This window comes from Triticum aestivum, chromosome 2A (genome assembly GCF_018294505.1).
Source record: "Triticum aestivum cultivar Chinese Spring chromosome 2A, IWGSC CS RefSeq v2.1, whole genome shotgun sequence".
NCBI lineage: Eukaryota > Viridiplantae > Streptophyta > Magnoliopsida > Poales > Poaceae > Triticum > Triticum aestivum.
The window spans coordinates 724340822-724348007 of NC_057797.1; positions in this window are offsets into that span (position 1 = coordinate 724340822).

Genomic DNA, 7186 nt, shown 5'->3' on the forward strand with positions numbered 1-7186 from the left:
AGACAGGATTACGTACCACTCTGAAGTAGTACGCATCCTTGTCATCCCATGAGGTTTGGTAGTGACTTGATCTGAAGTTTCATGATCACTATCATAAGCTTCCACTTCAATTGGTGTAGGTGCCACAGGAACAACTACCTGTGCCCTGCCACACACTAGTTGAAGAGACGGTTCAATAACCTCATCAAGTCTCCACCATCCTCCCACTCAATTCTTTCGAGAGAAACTTTTCCTCGAGAAAGGACCCGATTCTAGAAACAATCCCTTATTGCTTTCGGATTTGAGACAGGAGGTATACCCAACTGTTTTGGGTGTCCTATGAAGATGCATTTATCCGCTTTGGGTTCGAGCTTATCAGCCTGAAACTTTTTCACATAAGCGTCGCAGCCCCAAACTTCTAAGAAATGACAGCTTAGATTTCTCTAAACCATAGTTCATATGGTGTCATCTCATCGGAATTACGTGGTGCCCTATTTAAAGTGAATGTGGTTGTCTTTAATGCCTAACCCATAAACTATCATGGTAATTCGATAAGAGACATCATGGTATGCATCATATCCAATAGGGTGCAGTTATGATGTTCGGACACACCATCACACTATGGTGTTCCAGGCTGTATTAGTTGTGAAACAATTTCCACAATGTCTTAATTCTGTGCCAAACTCGTAATTCAGATATTCATCTCTATGATCATATCATAGATCTTTTATCCTCTTGTCACAATGATCTTTCAACTTCACCCTGAAATTACTTGAACCTTTCAATAATTCAGACTCGTGATTCATCAAGTAAATATACTCAACATCTACTCAAATCATCTGTGAAGTAAGAACATAACGATATCCACTGCACGCCTCAACACTCATTGGACTGCACACATCAAAATGTATTACTTCCAGCAAGTTGCTTTCTAGTTCCATTTTACTGAAAACGAGGCTTTCAGTCATCTTGCCCATGTGGTATGATTTGCATGTATCCAATGATTCAAAACCAAGTGAGTCCAAATGGTCCATTTGCATGGAGTTTCTTCATGCATATACATCAATAGACATGGTTCGCATGTCTCAAACTTTTCAAAAATGGGTGAGTCCAAAGATCCATCAACATGGAGCCTCTTCATGCGTTTTATACCGATATGACTTAAGTGGCAGTGCCACAAGTAGGTGGTACTATCATTACTATCTTATATCTTTTGGAATGAACATGTGTATCACTATGATCGAGATTCAATGAACCATTCATTTTAGGTGCAAGACCATTGAAGGTATTATTCAAATAAATAGAGTAACCGTTATTCTCCTTAAATGAATAAACGTATTGCGATAGACATAATCCAATCATGTCTATGCTCAACGCAAACACCAATCTCGATGGTAGAGGGAGCGTGCGATGCTTGATCATATCAACATTGGAAACACTTCCAACACATATCGTCAGCTCACCTTTAGCTAGTCTCCATTTATTCTGTAGCTTTTATTTCGAGTTACTAACACTTAGCAACCGAACCGGTATCTAATACCCTGGTGCTACTAGGAGTACTAGTAAAGTACACATCAACACAATGTATATCCAATATACTTCTATCGACCTTGCCAGCCTTCTCATCTACCAAGTATCTAGGGTAATTCTGCTCCAGTGGCTGTTCCCCTTATTACAGAAGCACTTAATCTCGGGTTTGGTTTCAACCTTGGGTTTCTTCACTAGAGCAGAAGCTGAATTGCCGTTTCATGAAGTATCCCTTCATGCCCTTGCCCTTCTTGAAACTAGTGGTTTCACCAACCATCAACAATTGATGCTCCTCCTTGATTTCTACTTTTGGGGTGTCAAACATCGCAAATATCTCAAGGATCATCATATATGTCCCTGATATGTTATAGTTCATCATGAAGCTCTAGCAGCTTGGTGGTAATGACTTCGGAGAAACATCACTATCTCATCTGGAAGATCAACTCCAACTCAATTCAAATGATTGTTGTACTCAGACAATCTAAGCACAAGCTCAACAATTGAGCTTTTCTCCCTTAGTTTGCAGGCTAAGAAAATCGTCGGAGGTCTTATTCCTCTTGACGTGGGCACGAGCCTGAAATCCCAATTTCAGCCCTCGAAACATCTCATATGTTTCGCGATGTTTCAAAACGTCTTCGGTGCCTCAACTCTAAACCGTATAACTGAACTATCATGTAGTTATCAAAATGTGTATGTCAGATGTTCGCAACATCCACAGACAACGTTCGAGGTTCAGCACACTGAGCGGTGCATTAAGGACATAAGCCTTCTATGAAGCAATGAGGACAATCCTCAGTTTACAGACCTAGTCCGCATAATTGCTACTATCAACTTTCAACTAAATTTTCTCTAGGAACATAACTAAACAGTAGAACTGAAGCGCGAGCTTACGACATAATTTGCGAAGACCTTTTGACTATGTTCAGGATAATTAAGTTCATCTTATGAACTCCCACTCAGATAGACATCCCTCTAGTCATCTAAGTGATTACATGATCCGAGTCAACTAGGCCGTGTCCGATCATCCCGTGAGACGGACTAGTCAACATCAGTGAACATCTTCATGTTGATCGTATCTTCTATACGACTCATGCTCGACCTTTCGATCTCTTGTGTTCCGAGGCCATGTCTGTACATGCTAGGCTCGTCAAGTTAACCTAAGTGTTTCGCATGTGTTCCGAGGCCATGTCTGTACATGCTAGGCTCGTCAACACCCGTTGTATTCGAACGTAAGAATCTATCACACCCGATCATCACGTGGTGCTTCGAAACGACGAAGTTTCGCAACGGTGCACAGTTAGGGGGAACACCTTCTTGAAATTTTAGTGAGGGATCATCTTATTTACTACCGTCATTCTAAGCAAATAAGATGTATAAACATGAAAAACATCACATGCAATCAAATAGTGACATGATATGGCCAATATCACTTTGCTCCTTTTGATCTCCATCTTCGGGGCTCCAGGATCATCATCGTCACCGGCATGACACCATGATCTCCATCATCATGATCTCCATCATCGTGTCTTCATGAAGTTGTCTCGCCAACTATTACTTCTACTACTACAGCTAATGGTTAGCAATAAAGTAAAGTAATTACATGGCGTTGTTTAATGACACGCAGGTAATACAATAAATAAAGACAACTCCTATGGCTCCTGTCGGTTGTCATACTCATCGACATGCAAGTCGTGATTCCTATTACAAGAACATGATCAATCTCATACATCACATATAATTCATCATATTCTTCTTGGCCATATCACATCACATATCATACCCTACAAAAACAAGTTAGACGTCCTCTAATTGTTGTTTGCATGTTTTACGTGGCTGCTATGGGTTTCTAGCAAGAATGTTTCTTACCTACGCAAAAACCACAACGTGATATGCCAATTGCTATTTACCCTTCATCAGGACCCTTTTCATCGAATCCGATCCGACTAAAGTGGGAGAGACAAACACCCGCTAGCCACCTTATGCAACTAGTGCATGTCAGTCAGTGGAACCAGTCTCACGTAAGAGTACGTGTAAGGTCTGTCCGGGCCGCTTCATCCCACCATGCCACCGAATCAAGATTGGACTAGTAACGGTAAGCATATTGAACAAAATCAACGCCCACAACTACTTTGTGTTCTACTCGTGCATAGAAACTACGCATAGACGTAGCTCTGATACCACTGTTGGGGAACGTAGCATAAATTCAAAATTTTCCTACGTGTCACCAAGATCTATCTATGGAGTCATCTAGCAACGAGGGAGGAGTGGATCTACATACCCTTGTAGATCGCACACGGAAGCGTTCAAGAGAACGGGGTTGATGGAGTCGTACTCGTCGTGATCCAAATCACCGATGATCCTAGCACCGAACGTATGGCACCTCCGCGTTCAACACACGTACGGTCAGCGTAACGTCTCCTTCTTCTTGATCCAGCAAGGGGGAAGGAGAGGTTGAGGAAGATGGCTCCAATAGCAGCACGACGGCGTGGTGGTGGTGGAGCTGCAGTACTCCGGCAGGGTTTCGCCAAGCACTATGGAGGAGGAGGATGTGTTGGAGAGGGAGAGGGAGGCACCAAAGGCGTGGGGTGAGAGGCCCTCCTTCCCCCACTATATATAGGGAGCCTAGGGGGGGCGCCAGCCCTAGGAGATGCAATCTCCTAGGGGGGGCGGCGGCCAAGGGAGGAATCCCTCCTCCTCAAGGCACCTAGGAGGTGCCTTCCCCCTTTAGGACTCTTTCTTTCTTGCTCTCTTGGCGCATGGGCCTCTTGGGGCTGGTGCCCTTGGCCCATGTAGGCCAAGGCGCACACCCCTACAGCCCATGTGCCCCCCCGGGGCAGGTGGCCCCACCCGGTGGACCCCCGGGACCCTTCCGGTGGTCCCGGTACAATACCGGTGACCCCGAAACTTGTCCCGACGGCCGAAATAGCACTTCCTATATATAATTCTTTACCTCCGGACTATTCCGGAACTCCTCGTGACGTCCTGGATCTCATCCGGGACTCCGAACAACATTCGGGTTACTGCATATACATATCCCTATAACCCTAGCGTCACCGAACCTTAAGTGTGTAGACCCTACGGGTTCGGGAGACATGCAGACATGACCGAGATGCTCCTTCTCCATCGCTATGGAGTCCCTGCGCGCCCATTACAGGGCCGCGTCGTTGTCGTCGAGCTCCGTCGTCACCGGTGCGGCCGGCTCCTTCTTCACTGGTGCGAGCCCCGGCTCCGTCTTCACCGGCGCGAGCCCCGGCTCCATCTTTGGCTTGACGAAGCGTGGAGGAGGAGCCGACGAGTAGGCGCACCGGCCGCCCTCATTGATGACGATGCCGGCGCTGCGAGTGCGCCAGCCGAGCGGCGCCTCCGTCGCGGGCTCGGCCTTGACGCCGAGCAGGGCCGGAGTGCCGGAGGAGTGCGATGAAGATCGGGAGGAGGAAGAAGAGGAGGAGGACCCGAACCTCCTTGGCGCCCATGGCCCGGCGTGTTGGTGCTATGCCGGGGCGGCCGCCATTGCCGGGTACGCCAACGGTGGGTCATTGCCGCCCTCAAGGTACGTCAGCACGCCCTCGAGTGTGCGGCCGGGGACGCCCCACCACAGGTGGCGCCCCTCGCTGTTCTGCCGGCCGCCGACCACCGGCGCGCCGTTGGTGGACGCCAAGCGCTGCTGCTGGCGGCCCTCGAAATACACCGCCCAAGCCGCGTGGTTGTCGGCGGCGTACTGGAGGAGGGAGAGTTGGGCGTCGGTGAGGGAGGCACGCACGACCTCGACTTCCTCAGCGAAGTACTTCGGCTTCACCACGGCGTCGGGCAACGGGGGAATGGGCACTTCCCCGGTGCTGAGTCTCCACCCCGTCGGCCTGGCGCGCATGTCCGGCGGTGCCGTGATGTTCACCTGGAACAGGAGCCAGGACTCCTGTTCGTGGAGCGAACGGCGGCCGAAGCCGTTTGCCGCCGCCTCGTCTCCGGGGAAGCGTTCCGCCATGGCGACCGGCTCGGGAGAGGTAGGGAGAGGGAGGGGCTGGGCGGCGGCGAGGGGCAGGGCTGGTGTGGGCACAGGCGAGTGCAGGCCACCGGCTATATAGCCGCGCCGCACCCGTGTGTATGCGTGCGAGGGAGGGGAGGCATCGGCGCGCCGTGCCGTGACGCGCCGCCCGTGAATCAATGGCAAGGCTGACGGGCGACAGCCTTGGCATTGATTCCCTGCGAGAACCGAGGCCGTTGGGGGAAGACGAGGCGCCGTGTCGCTGACGCAGCTAGCCCACGGCTTTTTCGCGCCAAAACAGCTCGCCCCGGCGCCGCCCAGCGTGCCGGGTTCGGCCTGGGTCCGCCGGCGCTGTTTTCGGCCTAGGCCGGCGAAAATCGGGCTCCTGGGGGCGCGACTGGGCCGTTTTTTTGGCGCTGGCGCGAAAAAATCGCCTGGGGAGGCCTTCCTGGGGGCACGGCTGGAGATGCCCTAACGCACCACATGGTCTTGTATCATCATATCACCCTATGCATGGTATCACTGGATATTTTCCCTTTGTCAACTTATAACATTTTTTAAATTTAATGTATGTGAAAAAAATATTTGAAAAAAAAGCCCAGCCGTGGCCGGGCGCGCGCACGGACAGTATACTACAATGCCTTCTGCGAGGCTTTTCGGCCGGCGAACGGGGAGGCCATGGCGTACAACAGGGCATTCATTAGTGTTCTGTAGCGAGCTTGTGAGAAGGCGAAGACGGGAGTATATAAACCGGTCGGCGCATCTCTCCGCGAGCGAGGTGGGACTAAACTTAGTCGGCACAACGCACTAGCGTCCCCATCCGCAGAAGAAGAGGATCGGCCCACGCGCCCGACGCGCGTCATTTATGGGCCGACAGATCGCCATATTTCCCCTCGGGATCGTTGCATGTGCCCGCTGGGTGGGGCGAGACGAGACCTCTGCCACCAGGCGCGCGGATGTCGGTCGGTCGGCTGCTGGGCCGGCAGACCCGCGCGTGGCGCACGGTGAATCGCGCCAGCCCGCACTAGCGGGACTGCGCGGTCCCGCCACTGCCTCGGCTGTCAGCCACCGCACGGGCTGGGCTGCAATATTCGTCGGATCCAGCACCACTGCTGCCAGCACAATTGACGTGGGAAATTGTGCAGATTTTGTCCACATCGCGCCAACTCAGGATGGCGGGGATATTTTCTAATAAATAAATGACCACCGCGAGTAGAAAAAACAACAGTACATATAACATTACAACCGCAAACCGATACATTTTAGGACAGCAAAAATATTACTTGCCCACACGCATTTAAATGTTTAGTCTCACACGAAAGCGATAAATAAAATGTGAAAAATTGTCGAAATCTATCCCAGTGCCATGTCGCATTATAATCGTTCAAAGTATCCAACAACAGTAGGGAAACCTTCTACGGGACTAAAACCCTACCGATGCTAAAACCTTTTCCTTCTCCATGATTTTAACAAATTTCATCTTGACCTTCTCTAATTTGTTCACCTCTGAAAAAATAATTTCTGCGATAATACGTGGCCTTGACTAATTAATCTCTTCCTGGTCAAATTCATGTGTCTAGTGATCTCCGTCCCAGTATTTTATGCACCACATCACAAAAAGTCCACAAGACACTCTGCAAAAAACATGTGTGATCAGCTTAGGATATAGCATGCACTTCCTTGTACTCATTTAACTTA